At 44.9% G+C, this 14,218-nt stretch overlaps 11 non-coding genes across 11 annotated transcripts; all 11 read right to left on the reverse strand.

Moving 5' to 3' along the window:
* Positions 1-615: 615 nt before the first annotated feature.
* On the reverse strand, positions 616-806 carry LOC141275235 (U2 spliceosomal RNA). Its single transcript, XR_012323483.1, has one exon. It is a non-coding gene; the product is annotated as a U2 spliceosomal RNA (small nuclear RNA).
* A 1,115-nt stretch (positions 807-1,921) lies between these two features.
* LOC141275236 (U2 spliceosomal RNA) lies at positions 1,922-2,112 on the reverse strand. Its single transcript, XR_012323484.1, has one exon. It is a non-coding gene; the product is annotated as a U2 spliceosomal RNA (small nuclear RNA).
* Positions 2,113-3,227: 1,115 nt separating this feature from the next.
* Positions 3,228-3,418, reverse strand: LOC141149558 (U2 spliceosomal RNA). Its single transcript, XR_012245850.1, has one exon. It is a non-coding gene; the product is annotated as a U2 spliceosomal RNA (small nuclear RNA).
* Positions 3,419-4,533: 1,115 nt separating this feature from the next.
* Positions 4,534-4,724, reverse strand: LOC141275237 (U2 spliceosomal RNA). The gene has a single exon (XR_012323485.1). It is a non-coding gene; the product is annotated as a U2 spliceosomal RNA (small nuclear RNA).
* A 1,115-nt stretch (positions 4,725-5,839) lies between these two features.
* On the reverse strand, positions 5,840-6,030 carry LOC141275238 (U2 spliceosomal RNA). Its single transcript, XR_012323486.1, has one exon. It is a non-coding gene; the product is annotated as a U2 spliceosomal RNA (small nuclear RNA).
* A 1,115-nt stretch (positions 6,031-7,145) lies between these two features.
* LOC141149453 (U2 spliceosomal RNA) lies at positions 7,146-7,336 on the reverse strand. Its single transcript, XR_012245749.1, has one exon. It is a non-coding gene; the product is annotated as a U2 spliceosomal RNA (small nuclear RNA).
* A 1,115-nt stretch (positions 7,337-8,451) lies between these two features.
* On the reverse strand, positions 8,452-8,642 carry LOC141275239 (U2 spliceosomal RNA). The gene has a single exon (XR_012323487.1). It is a non-coding gene; the product is annotated as a U2 spliceosomal RNA (small nuclear RNA).
* Positions 8,643-9,757: 1,115 nt separating this feature from the next.
* On the reverse strand, positions 9,758-9,948 carry LOC141149488 (U2 spliceosomal RNA). The gene has a single exon (XR_012245782.1). It is a non-coding gene; the product is annotated as a U2 spliceosomal RNA (small nuclear RNA).
* Positions 9,949-11,060: 1,112 nt separating this feature from the next.
* LOC141149846 (U2 spliceosomal RNA) lies at positions 11,061-11,251 on the reverse strand. The gene has a single exon (XR_012246129.1). It is a non-coding gene; the product is annotated as a U2 spliceosomal RNA (small nuclear RNA).
* Positions 11,252-12,366: 1,115 nt separating this feature from the next.
* On the reverse strand, positions 12,367-12,557 carry LOC141275241 (U2 spliceosomal RNA). The gene has a single exon (XR_012323489.1). It is a non-coding gene; the product is annotated as a U2 spliceosomal RNA (small nuclear RNA).
* A 1,115-nt stretch (positions 12,558-13,672) lies between these two features.
* On the reverse strand, positions 13,673-13,863 carry LOC141149489 (U2 spliceosomal RNA). The gene has a single exon (XR_012245783.1). It is a non-coding gene; the product is annotated as a U2 spliceosomal RNA (small nuclear RNA).
* Between the last annotated feature and the right edge of the window lie 355 nt (positions 13,864-14,218).

A 14,218-nucleotide genomic window follows, 5' to 3' on the forward strand; every position in this document is an offset into this window, starting at 1 on the left:
CCGCCATAAGCAACAGTTTAACAGAATGCCACAGACTAATCAACCAAACTTTTTGGGTTGGGTTCTCTTTTATAGTCTGCAGGCATTAAATGAAAGAAGTCAGTGTTCCAGCAGAAGGAGACAACGTTTCAGAAAAGGCATTGTAGCAAACCAAAAAAGAAATTTTAAGCGCAGCAGAGTAACCAGCGCACATACCTGTTAGCTCAGGTGAGTTTAAAAGGCTGCTGTTGATAACAAGGGCATTTGCTAAATAGATGGTGTGTGTGCAACAATATACTGAAAGGTCAATTATATTGTGCAGCTTATCTCACCACCTGTAGTTATTTAGGTGAAAGCTCCAAAATGCTTGCCTAATATGTCTGTTTATCCAAAAGGAAGTAAAAAGGGAGAGCTAGAAAGATAGCATTGCATCACATTACATGGCAATGCAATGCACAGTTGCTGAAGTTGAACCAAAATGAGCTTGTAATCTGGCTTCTGCAACTTTGAACATGAAAAATCCAATGAGGAGAAGAAAAGCAAAGCCAAAGAGTCCATCCCAAAATCCGACAAACAAGCAAAATGAACAAAAAACATTGAATTCAATTCTTTCTGATTTTAGAAACTGCATTAAAGAAGGGGTGCACCGGTCCTGGAGATACTGCAATACCAGGTCAATGCGTGGAGTGGACAGAGCAAGCTCTTTTTCCATCTCCCTGTTCTAAAAATCCATTTAATATATGGTCCCCAGATAGGGGACGTATCAGATATTAAACTGATAAGAACAGATACTACACTTGATCTTAGCCAAAAGGCCGAGAAGCGATAACCAGAATTGGTTTCAAACTACGGAGCCACCCAAGGATCCTGAAAAGTCCATTTGTGGAGATGAGCTCCTGGACTCCCGTTAAGAAGACATGTTGTCAACCTCTAGATCCCTTACATGCCTGCACTTTTCGGCTTGCTGCTGCTGCAATCCACGCGTTTTAGATCTGCATAACTCCACCTCTTTAAACACAGCACCTTCACCCCCTGCTGTTCCCACCCGCCTCAACACCGTTGGAAGGGAGGAGAACCAATTAAGGCGGGGGGTGGGGTGGAACGAGCAGCTGTCTACCCTTAGCAGGAGGGCTCCTGATTACACACCTCTCCTGCTGCTGCTGCTGCTGGCTGTCCAGCAGCAGACTGAAGGTGGCTGCTGCTGTGCACAGGTATATAAAGGCTCAGAGCCTATTATGACACGCGCAGCCAGCGTTCCATTGCCACATTCCATCTACTGCAGGCAGGATACCTGGCTGGCTGAATGTCGCTGAGAAGCTCACAGAGACCGCCATAAGCAACAGTTTAACAGAATGCCACAGACTAATCAACCAAACTTTTTGGGTTGGGTTCTCTTTTATAGTCTGCAGGCATTAAATGAAAGAAGTCAGTGTTCCAGCAGAAGGAGACAACGTTTCAGAAAAGGCATTGTAGCAAACCAAAAAAGAAATTTTAAGCGCAGCAGAGTAACCAGCGCACATACCTGTTAGCTCAGGTGAGTTTAAAAGGCTGCTGTTGATAACAAGGGCATTTGCTAAATAGATGGTGTGTGTGCAACAATATACTGAAAGGTCAATTATATTGTGCAGCTTATCTCACCACCTGTAGTTATTTAGGTGAAAGCTCCAAAATGCTTGCCTAATATGTCTGTTTATCCAAAAGGAAGTAAAAAGGGAGAGCTAGAAAGATAGCATTGCATCACATTACATGGCAATGCAATGCACAGTTGCTGAAGTTGAACCAAAATGAGCTTGTAATCTGGCTTCTGCAACTTTGAACATGAAAAATCCAATGAGGAGAAGAAAAGCAAAGCCAAAGAGTCCATCCCAAAATCCGACAAACAAGCAAAATGAACAAAAAACATTGAATTCAATTCTTTCTGATTTTAGAAACTGCATTAAAGAAGGGGTGCACCGGTCCTGGAGATACTGCAATACCAGGTCAATGCGTGGAGTGGACAGAGCAAGCTCTTTTTCCATCTCCCTGTTCTAAAAATCCATTTAATATATGGTCCCCAGATAGGGGACGTATCAGATATTAAACTGATAAGAACAGATACTACACTTGATCTTAGCCAAAAGGCCGAGAAGCGATAACCAGAATTGGTTTCAAACTACGGAGCCACCCAAGGATCCTGAAAAGTCCATTTGTGGAGATGAGCTCCTGGACTCCCGTTAAGAAGACATGTTGTCAACCTCTAGATCCCTTACATGCCTGCACTTTTCGGCTTGCTGCTGCTGCAATCCACGCGTTTTAGATCTGCATAACTCCACCTCTTTAAACACAGCACCTTCACCCCCTGCTGTTCCCACCCGCCTCAACACCGTTGGAAGGGAGGAGAACCAATTAAGGCGGGGGGTGGGGTGGAACGAGCAGCTGTCTACCCTTAGCAGGAGGGCTCCTGATTACATACCTCTCCTGCTGCTGCTGCTGCTGGCTGTCCAGCAGCAGACTGAAGGTGGCTGCTGCTGTGCACAGGTATATAAAGGCTCAGAGCCTATTATGACACGCGCAGCCAGCGTTCCATTGCCACATTCCATCTACTGCAGGCAGGATACCTGGCTGGCTGAATGTCGCTGAGAAGCTCACAGAGACCGCCATAAGCAACAGTTTAACAGAATGCCACAGACTAATCAACCAAACTTTTTGGGTTGGGTTCTCTTTTATAGTCTGCAGGCATTAAATGAAAGAAGTCAGTGTTCCAGCAGAAGGAGACAACGTTTCAGAAAAGGCATTGTAGCAAACCAAAAAAGAAATTTTAAGCGCAGCAGAGTAACCAGCGCACATACCTGTTAGCTCAGGTGAGTTTAAAAGGCTGCTGTTGATAACAAGGGCATTTGCTAAATAGATGGTGTGTGTGCAACAATATACTGAAAGGTCAATTATATTGTGCAGCTTATCTCACCACCTGTAGTTATTTAGGTGAAAGCTCCAAAATGCTTGCCTAATATGTCTGTTTATCCAAAAGGAAGTAAAAAGGGAGAGCTAGAAAGATAGCATTGCATCACATTACATGGCAATGCAATGCACAGTTGCTGAAGTTGAACCAAAATGAGCTTGTAATCTGGCTTCTGCAACTTTGAACATGAAAAATCCAATGAGGAGAAGAAAAGCAAAGCCAAAGAGTCCATCCCAAAATCCGACAAACAAGCAAAATGAACAAAAAACATTGAATTCAATTCTTTCTGATTTTAGAAACTGCATTAAAGAAGGGGTGCACCAGTCCTGGAGATACTGCAATACCAGGTCAATGCGTGGAGTGGACAGAGCAAGCTCTTTTTCCATCTCCCTGTTCTAAAAATCCATTTAATATATGGTCCCCAGATAGGGGACGTATCAGATATTAAACTGATAAGAACAGATACTACACTTGATCTTAGCCAAAAGGCCGAGAAGCGATAACCAGAATTGGTTTCAAACTACGGAGCCACCCAAGGATCCTGAAAAGTCCATTTGTGGAGATGAGCTCCTGGACTCCCGTTAAGAAGACATGTTGTCAACCTCTAGATCCCTTACATGCCTGCACTTTTCGGCTTGCTGCTGCTGCAATCCACGCGTTTTAGATCTGCATAACTCCACCTCTTTAAACACAGCACCTTCACCCCCTGCTGTTCCCACCCGCCTCAACACCGTTGGAAGGGAGGAGAACCAATTAAGGCGGGGGGTGGGGTGGAACGAGCAGCTGTCTACCCTTAGCAGGAGGGCTCCTGATTACATACCTCTCCTGCTGCTGCTGCTGCTGGCTGTCCAGCAGCAGACTGAAGGTGGCTGCTGCTGTGCACAGGTATATAAAGGCTCAGAGCCTATTATGACACGCGCAGCCAGCGTTCCATTGCCACATTCCATCTACTGCAGGCAGGATACCTGGCTGGCTGAATGTCGCTGAGAAGCTCACAGAGACCGCCATAAGCAACAGTTTAACAGAATGCCACAGACTAATCAACCAAACTTTTTGGGTTGGGTTCTCTTTTATAGTCTGCAGGCATTAAATGAAAGAAGTCAGTGTTCCAGCAGAGGGAGACAACGTTTCAGAAAAGGCATTGTAGCAAACCAAAAAAGAAATTTTAAGCGCAGCAGAGTAACCAGCGCACATACCTGTTAGCTCAGGTGAGTTTAAAAGGCTGCTGTTGATAACAAGGGCATTTGCTAAATAGATGGTGTGTGTGCAACAATATACTGAAAGGTCAATTATATTGTGCAGCTTATCTCACCACCTGTAGTTATTTAGGTGAAAGCTCCAAAATGCTTGCCTAATATGTCTGTTTATCCAAAAGGAAGTAAAAAGGGAGAGCTAGAAAGATAGCATTGCATCACATTACATGGCAATGCAATGCACAGTTGCTGAAGTTGAACCAAAATGAGCTTGTAATCTGGCTTCTGCAACTTTGAACATGAAAAATCCAATGAGGAGAAGAAAAGCAAAGCCAAAGAGTCCATCCCAAAATCCGACAAACAAGCAAAATGAACAAAAAACATTGAATTCAATTCTTTCTGATTTTAGAAACTGCATTAAAGAAGGGGTGCACCGGTCCTGGAGATACTGCAATACCAGGTCAATGCGTGGAGTGGACAGAGCAAGCTCTTTTTCCATCTCCCTGTTCTAAAAATCCATTTAATATATGGTCCCCAGATAGGGGACGTATCAGATATTAAACTGATAAGAACAGATACTACACTTGATCTTAGCCAAAAGGCCGAGAAGCGATAACCAGAATTGGTTTCAAACTACGGAGCCACCCAAGGATCCTGAAAAGTCCATTTGTGGAGATGAGCTCCTGGACTCCCGTTAAGAAGACATGTTGTCAACCTCTAGATCCCTTACATGCCTGCACTTTTCGGCTTGCTGCTGCTGCAATCCACGCGTTTTAGATCTGCATAACTCCACCTCTTTAAACACAGCACCTTCACCCCCTGCTGTTCCCACCCGCCTCAACACCGTTGGAAGGGAGGAGAACCAATTAAGGCGGGGGGTGGGGTGGAACGAGCAGCTGTCTACCCTTAGCAGGAGGGCTCCTGATTACATACCTCTCCTGCTGCTGCTGCTGCTGGCTGTCCAGCAGCAGACTGAAGGTGGCTGCTGCTGTGCACAGGTATATAAAGGCTCAGAGCCTATTATGACACGCGCAGCCAGCGTTCCATTGCCACATTCCATCTACTGCAGGCAGGATACCTGGCTGGCTGAATGTCGCTGAGAAGCTCACAGAGACCGCCATAAGCAACAGTTTAACAGAATGCCACAGACTAATCAACCAAACTTTTTGGGTTGGGTTCTCTTTTAAAGTCTGCAGGCATTAAATGAAAGAAGTCAGTGTTCCAGCAGAGGGAGACAACGTTTCAGAAAAGGCATTGTAGCAAACCAAAAAAGAAATTTTCAGCGCAGCAGAGTAACCAGCGCACATACCTGTTAGCTCAGGTGAGTTTAAAAGGCTGCTGTTGATAACAAGGGCATTTGCTAAATAGATGGTGTGTGTGCAACAATATACTGAAAGGTCAATTATATTGTGCAGCTTATCTCACCACCTGTAGTTATTTAGGTGAAAGCTCCAAAATGCTTGCCTAATATGTCTGTTTATCCAAAAGGAAGTAAAAAGGGAGAGCTAGAAAGATAGCATTGCATCACATTACATGGCAATGCAATGCACAGTTGCTGAAGTTGAACCAAAATGAGCTTGTAATCTGGCTTCTGCAACTTTGAACATGAAAAATCCAATGAGGAGAAGAAAAGCAAAGCCAAAGAGTCCATCCCAAAATCCGACAAACAAGCAAAATGAACAAAAAACATTGAATTCAATTCTTTCTGATTTTAGAAACTGCATTAAAGAAGGGGTGCACCGGTCCTGGAGATACTGCAATACCAGGTCAATGCGTGGAGTGGACAGAGCAAGCTCTTTTTCCATCTCCCTGTTCTAAAAATCCATTTAATATATGGTCCCCAGATAGGGGACGTATCAGATATTAAACTGATAAGAACAGATACTACACTTGATCTTAGCCAAAAGGCCGAGAAGCGATAACCAGAATTAGTTTCAAACTACGGAGCCACCCAAGGATCCTGAAAAGTCCATTTGTGGAGATGAGCTCCTGGACTCCCGTTAAGAAGACATGTTGTCAACCTCTAGATCCCTTACATGCCTGCACTTGTCGGCTTGCTGCTGCTGCAATCCACGCGTTTTAGATCTGCATAACTCCACCTCTTTAAACACAGCACCTTCACCCCCTGCTGTTCCCACCCGCCTCAACACCGTTGGAAGGGAGGAGAACCAATTAAGGCGGGGGGTGGGGTGGAACGAGCAGCTGTCTACCCTTAGCAGGAGGGCTCCTGATTACATACCTCTCCTGCTGCTGCTGCTGCTGGCTGTCCAGCAGCAGACTGAAGGTGGCTGCTGCTGTGCACAGGTATATAAAGGCTCAGAGCCTATTATGACACGCGCAGCCAGCGTTCCATTGCCACATTCCATCTACTGCAGGCAGGATACCTGGCTGGCTGAATGTCGCTGAGAAGCTCACAGAGACCGCCATAAGCAACAGTTTAACAGAATGCCACAGACTAATCAACCAAACTTTTTGGGTTGGGTTCTCTTTTATAGTCTGCAGGCATTAAATGAAAGAAGTCAGTGTTCCAGCAGAGGGAGACAACGTTTCAGAAAAGGCATTGTAGCAAACCAAAAAAGAAATTTTAAGCGCAGCAGAGTAACCAGCGCACATACCTGTTAGCTCAGGTGAGTTTAAAAGGCTGCTGTTGATAACAAGGGCATTTGCTAAATAGATGGTGTGTGTGCAACAATATACTGAAAGGTCAATTATATTGTGCAGCTTATCTCACCACCTGTAGTTATTTAGGTGAAAGCTCCAAAATGCTTGCCTAATATGTCTGTTTATCCAAAAGGAAGTAAAAAGGGAGAGCTAGAAAGATAGCATTGCATCACATTACATGGCAATGCAATGCTCAGTTGCTGAAGTTGAACCAAAATGAGCTTGTAATCTGGCTTCTGCAACTTTGAACATGAAAAATCCAATGAGGAGAAGAAAAGCAAAGCCAAAGAGTCCATCCCAAAATCCGACAAACAAGCAAAATGAACAAAAAACATTGAATTCAATTCTTTCTGATTTTAGAAACTGCATTAAAGAAGGGGTGCACCGGTCCTGGAGATACTGCAATACCAGGTCAATGCGTGGAGTGGACAGAGCAAGCTCTTCTTCCATCTCCCTGTTCTAAAAATCCATTTAATATATGGTCCCCAGATAGGGGACGTATCAGATATTAAACTGATAAGAACAGATACTACACTTGATCTTAGCCAAAAGGCCGAGAAGCGATAACCAGAATTGGTTTCAAACTACGGAGCCACCCAAGGATCCTGAAAAGTCCATTTGTGGAGATGAGCTCCTGGACTCCCGTTAAGAAGACATGTTGTCAACCTCTAGATCCCTTACATGCCTGCACTTTTCGGCTTGCTGCTGCTGCAATCCACGCGTTTTAGATCTGCATAACTCCACCTCTTTAAACACAGCACCTTCACCCCCTGCTGTTCCCACCCGCCTCAACACCGTTGGAAGGGAGGAGAACCAATTAAGGCGGGGGGTGGGGTGGAACGAGCAGCTGTCTACCCTTAGCAGGAGGGCTCCTGATTACATACCTCTCCTGCTGCTGCTGCTGCTGGCTGTCCAGCAGCAGTCTGAAGGTGGCTGCTGCTGTGCACAGGTATATAAAGGCTCAGAGCCTATTATGACATGCGCAGCCAGCGTTCCATTGCCACATTCCATCTACTGCAGGCAGGATACCTGGCTGGCTGAATGTCGCTGAGAAGCTCACAGAGACCGCCATAAGCAACAGTTTAACAGAATGCCACAGACTAATCAACCAAACTTTTTGGGTTGGGTTCTCTTTTATAGTCTGCAGGCATTAAATGAAAGAAGTCAGTGTTCCAGCAGAGGGAGACAACGTTTCAGAAAAGGCATTGTAGCAAACCAAAAAAGAAATTTTAAGCGCAGCAGAGTAACCAGCGCACATACCTGTTAGCTCAGGTGAGTTTAAAAGGCTGCTGTTGATAACAAGGGCATTTGCTAAATAGATGGTGTGTGTGCAACAATATACTGAAAGGTCAATTATATTGTGCAGCTTATCTCACCACCTGTAGTTATTTAGGTGAAAGCTCCAAAATGCTTGCCTAATATGTCTGTTTATCCAAAAGGAAGTAAAAAGGGAGAGCTAGAAAGATAGCATTGCATCACATTACATGGCAATGCAATGCACAGTTGCTGAAGTTGAACCAAAATGAGCTTGTAATCTGGCTTCTGCAACTTTGAACATGAAAAATCCAATGAGGAGAAGAAAAGCAAAGCCAAAGAGTCCATCCCAAAATCCGACAAACAAGCAAAATGAACAAAAAACATTGAATTCAATTCTTTCTGATTTTAGAAACTGCATTAAAGAAGGGGTGCACCGGTCCTGGAGATACTGCAATACCAGGTCAATGCGTGGAGTGGACAGAGCAAGCTCTTTTTCCATCTCCCTGTTCTAAAAATCCATTTAATATATGGTCCCCAGATAGGGGACGTATCAGATATTAAACTGATAAGAACAGATACTACACTTGATCTTAGCCAAAAGGCCGAGAAGCGATAACCAGAATTGGTTTCAAACTACGGAGCCACCCAAGGATCCTGAAAAGTCCATTTGTGGAGATGAGCTCCTGGACTCCCGTTAAGAAGACATGTTGTCAACCTCTAGATCCCTTACATGCCTGCACTTGTCGGCTTGCTGCTGCTGCAATCCACGCGTTTTAGATCTGCATAACTCCACCTCTTTAAACACAGCACCTTCACCCCCTGCTGTTCCCACCCGCCTCAACACCGTTGGAAGGGAGGAGAACCAATTAAGGCGGGGGGTGGGGTGGAACGAGCAGCTGTCTACCCTTAGCAGGAGGGCTCCTGATTACATACCTCTCCTGCTGCTGCTGCTGCTGGCTGTCCAGCAGCAGTCTGAAGGTGGCTGCTGCTGTGCACAGGTATATAAAGGCTCAGAGCCTATTATGACATGCGCAGCCAGCGTTCCATTGCCACATTCCATCTACTGCAGGCAGGATACCTGGCTGGCTGAATGTCGCTGAGAAGCTCACAGAGACCGCCATAAGCAACAGTTTAACAGAATGCCACAGACTAATCAACCAAACTTTTTGGGTTGGGTTCTCTTTTATAGTCTGCAGGCATTAAATGAAAGAAGTCAGTGTTCCAGCAGAGGGAGACAACGTTTCAGAAAAGGCATTGTAGCAAACCAAAAAAGAAATTTTAAGCGCAGCAGAGTAACCAGCGCACATACCTGTTAGCTCAGGTGAGTTTAAAAGGCTGCTGTTGATAACAAGGGCATTTGCTAAATAGATGGTGTGTGTGCAACAATATACTGAAAGGTCAATTATATTGTGCAGCTTATCTCACCACCTGTAGTTATTTAGGTGAAAGCTCCAAAATGCTTGCCTAATATGTCTGTTTATCCAAAAGGAAGTAAAAAGGGAGAGCTAGAAAGATAGCATTGCATCACATTACATGGCAATGCAATGCACAGTTGCTGAAGTTGAACCAAAATGAGCTTGTAATCTGGCTTCTGCAACTTTGAACATGAAAAATCCAATGAGGAGAAGAAAAGCAAAGCCAAAGAGTCCATCCCAAAATCCGACAAACAAGCAAAATGAACAAAAAACATTGAATTCAATTCTTTCTGATTTTAGAAACTGCATTAAAGAAGGGGTGCACCGGTCCTGGAGATACTGCAATACCAGGTCAATGCGTGGAGTGGACAGAGCAAGCTCTTTTTCCATCTCCCTGGTCTAAAAATCCATTTAATATATGGTCCCCAGATAGGGGACGTATCAGATATTAAACTGATAAGAACAGATACTACACTTGATCTTAGCCAAAAGGCCGAGAAGCGATAACCAGAATTTGTTTCAAACTACGGAGCCACCCAAGGATCCTGAAAAGTCCATTTGTGGAGATGAGCTCCTGGACTCCCGTTAAGAAGACATGTTGTCAACCTCTAGATCCCTTACATGCCTCCACTTTTCGGCTTGCTGCTGCTGCAATCCACGCGTTTTAGATCTGCATAACTCCACCTCTTTAAACACAGCACCTTCACCCCCTGCTGTTCCCACCCGCCTCAACACCATTGGAAGGGAGGAGAACCAATTAAGGCGGGGGGTGGGGTGGAACGAGCAGCTGTCTACCCTTAGCAGGAGGGCTCCTGATTACATACCTCTCCTGCTGCTGCTGCTGGCTGTCCAGCAGCAGACTGAAGGTGGCTGCTGCTGTGCACAGGTATATAAAGGCTCAGAGCCTATTATGACACGCGCAGCCAGCGTTCCATTGCCACATTCCATCTACTGCAGGCAGGATACCTGGCTGGCTGAATGTCGCTGAGAAGCTCACAGAGACCGCCATAAGCAACAGTTTAACAGAATGCCACAGACTAATCAACCAAACTTTTTGGGTTGGGTTCTCTTTTATAGTCTGCAGGCATTAAATGAAAGAAGTCAGTGTTCCAGCAGAGGGAGACAACGTTTCAGAAAAGGCATTGTAGCAAACCAAAAAAGAAATTTTAAGCGCAGCAGAGTAACCAGCGCACATACCTGTTAGCTCAGGTGAGTTTAAAAGGCTGCTGTTGATAACAAGGGCATTTGCTAAATAGATGGTGTGTGTGCAACAATATACTGAAAGGTCAATTATATTGTGCAGCTTATCTCACCACCTGTAGTTATTTAGGTGAAAGCTCCAAAATGCTTGCCTAATATGTCTGTTTATCCAAAAGGAAGTAAAAAGGGAGAGCTAGAAAGATAGCATTGCATCACATTACATGGCAATGCAATGCACAGTTGCTGAAGTTGAACCAAAATGAGCTTGTAATCTGGCTTCTGCAACTTTGAACATGAAAAATCCAATGAGGAGAAGAAAAGCAAAGCCAAAGAGTCCATCCCAAAATCCGACAAACAAGCAAAATGAACAAAAAACATTGAATTCAATTCTTTCTGATTTTAGAAACTGCATTAAAGAAGGGGTGCACCGGTCCTGGAGATACTGCAATACCAGGTCAATGCGTGGATTGGACAGAGCAAGCTCTTTTTCCATCTCCCTGTTCTAAAAATCCATTTAATATATGGTCCCCAGATAGGGGACGTATCAGATATTAAACTGATAAGAACAGATACTACACTTGATCTTAGCCAAAAGGCCGAGAAGCGATAACCAGAATTGGTTTCAAACTACGGAGCCACCCAAGGATCCTGAAAAGTCCATTTGTGGAGATGAGCTCCTGGACTCCCGTTAAGAAGACATGTTGTCAACCTCTAGATCCCTTACATGCCTGCACTTTTCGGCTTGCTGCTGCTGCAATCCACGCGTTTTAGATCTGCATAACTCCACCTCTTTAAACACAGCACCTTCACCCCCTGCTGTTCCCACCCGCCTCAACACCGTTGGAAGGGAGGAGAACCAATTAAGGCGGGGGGTGGGGTGGAACGAGCAGCTGTCTACCCTTAGCAGGAGGGCTCCTGATTACATACCTCTCCTGCTGCTGCTGCTGCTGGCTGTCCAGCAGCAGACTGAAGGTGGCTGCTGCTGTGCACAGGTATATAAAGGCTCAGAGAATATTATGACACGCGCAGCCAGCGTTCCATTGCCACATTCCATCTACTGCAGGCAGGATACCTGGCTGGCTGAATGTCGCTGAGAAGCTCACAGAGACCGCCATAAGCAACAGTTTAACAGAATGCCACAGACTAATCAACCAAACTTTTTGGGTTGGGTTCTCTTTTATAGTCTGCAGGCATTAAATGAAAGAAGTCAGTGTTCCAGCAGAGGGAGACAACGTTTCAGAAAAGGCATTGTAGCAAACCAAAAAAGAAATTTTAAGCGCAGCAGAGTAACCAGCGCACATACCTGTTAGCTCAGGTGAGTTTAAAAGGCTGCTGTTGATAACAAGGGCATTTGCTAAATAGATGGTGTGTGTGCAACAATATACTGAAAGGTCAATTATATTGTGCAGCTTATCTCACCACCTGTAGTTATTTAGGTGAAAGCTCCAAAATGCTTGCCTAATATGTCTGTTTATCCAAAAGGAAGTAAAAAGGGAGAGCTAGAAAGATAGCATTGCATCACATTACATGGCAATGCAATGCACAGTTGCTGAAGTTGAACCAAAATGAGCTTGTAATCTGGCTTCTGCAACTTTGAACATGAAAAATCCAATGAGGAGAAGAAAAGCAAAGCCAAAGAGTCCATCCCAAAATCCGACAAACAAGCAAAATGAACAAAAAACATTGAATTCAATTCTTTCTGATTTTAGAAACTGCATTAAAGAAGGGGTGCACCGGTCCTGGAGATACTGCAATACCAGGTCAATGCGTGGAGTGGACAGAGCAAGCTCTTTTTCCATCTCCCTGTTCTAAAAATCCATTTAATATATGGTCCCCAGATAGGGGACGTATCAGATATTAAACTGATAAGAACAGATACTACACTTGATCTTAGCCAAAAGGCCGAGAAGCGATAACCAGAATTGGTTTCAAACTACGGAGCCACCCAAGGATCCTGAAAAGTCCATTTGTGGAGATGAGCTCCTGGACTCCCGTTAAGAAGACATGTTGTCAACCTCTAGATCCCTTACATGCCTGCACTTGTCGGCTTGCTGCTGCTGCAATCCACGCGTTTTAGATCTGCATAACTCCACCTCTTTAAACACAGCACCTTCACCCCCTGCTGTTCCCACCCGCCTCAACACCGTTGGAAGGGAGGAGAACCAATTAAGGCGGGGGGTGGGGTGGAACGAGCAGCTGTCTACCCTTAGCAGGAGGGCTCCTGATTACATACCTCTCCTGCTGCTGCTGCTGCTGGCTGTCCAGCAGCAGACTGAAGGTGGCTGCTGCTGTGCACAGGTATATAAAGGCTCAGAGCCTATTATGACACGCGCAGCCAGCGTTCCATTGCCACATTCCATCTACTGCAGGCAGGATACCTGGCTGGCTGAATGTCGCTGAGAAGCTCACAGAGACCGCCATAAGCAACAGTTTAACAGAATGCCACAGACTAATCAACCAAACTTTTTGGGTTGGGTTCTCTTTTATAGTCTGCAGGCATTAAATGAAAGAAGTCAGTGTTCCAGCAGAGGGAGACAACGTTTCAGAAAAGGCATTGTAGCAAACCAAAAAAGAAATTTTAAGCGCAGCAGAGTAACCAGCGCACATACCTGTTAGCTCAGGTGAGTTTAAAAGGCTGCTGTTGATAACAAGGGCATTTGCTAAATAGATGGTGTGTGTGCAACAATATACTGAAAGGTCAATTATATTGTGCAGCTTATCTCACCACCTGTAGTTATTTAGGTGAAAGCTCCAAAATGCTTGCCTAATATGTCTGTTTATCCAAAAGGAAGTAAAAAGGGAGAGCTAGAAAGATAGCATTGCATCACATTACATGGCAATGCAATGCACAGTTGCTGAAGTTGAACCAAAATGAGCTTGTAATCTGGCTTCTGCAACTTTGAACATGAAAAATCCAATGAGGAGAAGAAAAGCAAAGCCAAAGAGTCCATCCCAAAATCCGACAAACAAGCAAAATGAACAAAAAACATTGAATTCAATTCTTTCTGATTTTAGAAACTGCATTAAAGAAGGGGTGCACCGGTCCTGGAGATACTGCAATACCAGGTCAATGCGTGGAGTGGACAGAGCAAGCTCTTTTTCCATCTCCCTGGTCTAAAAATCCATTTAATATATGGTCCCCAGATAGGGGACGTATCAGATATTAAACTGATAAGAACAGATACTACACTTGATCTTAGCCAAAAGGCCGAGAAGCGATAACCAGAATTTGTTTCAAACTACGGAGCCACCCAAGGATCCTGAAAAGTCCATTTGTGGAGATGAGCTCCTGGACTCCCGTTAAGAAGACATGTTGTCAACCTCTAGATCCCTTACATGCCTCCACTTTTCGGCTTGCTGCTGCTGCAATCCACGCGTTTTAGATCTGCATAACTCCACCTCTTTAAACACAGCACCTTCACCCCCTGCTGTTCCCACCCGCCTCAACACCATTGGAAGGGAGGAGAACCAATTAAGGCGGGGGGTGGGGTGGAACGAGCAGCTGTCTACCCTTAGCAGGAGGGCTCCTGATTACATACCTCTCCTGCTGCTGCTGCTGGCTGTCCAGCAGCAGA

Source organism: Phyllobates terribilis, unplaced genomic scaffold, assembly GCF_046119375.1.
Source record: "Phyllobates terribilis strain yellow unplaced genomic scaffold, ASM4611937v1 Scaffold_5__5_contigs__length_657084704, whole genome shotgun sequence".
NCBI lineage: Eukaryota > Metazoa > Chordata > Amphibia > Anura > Dendrobatidae > Phyllobates > Phyllobates terribilis.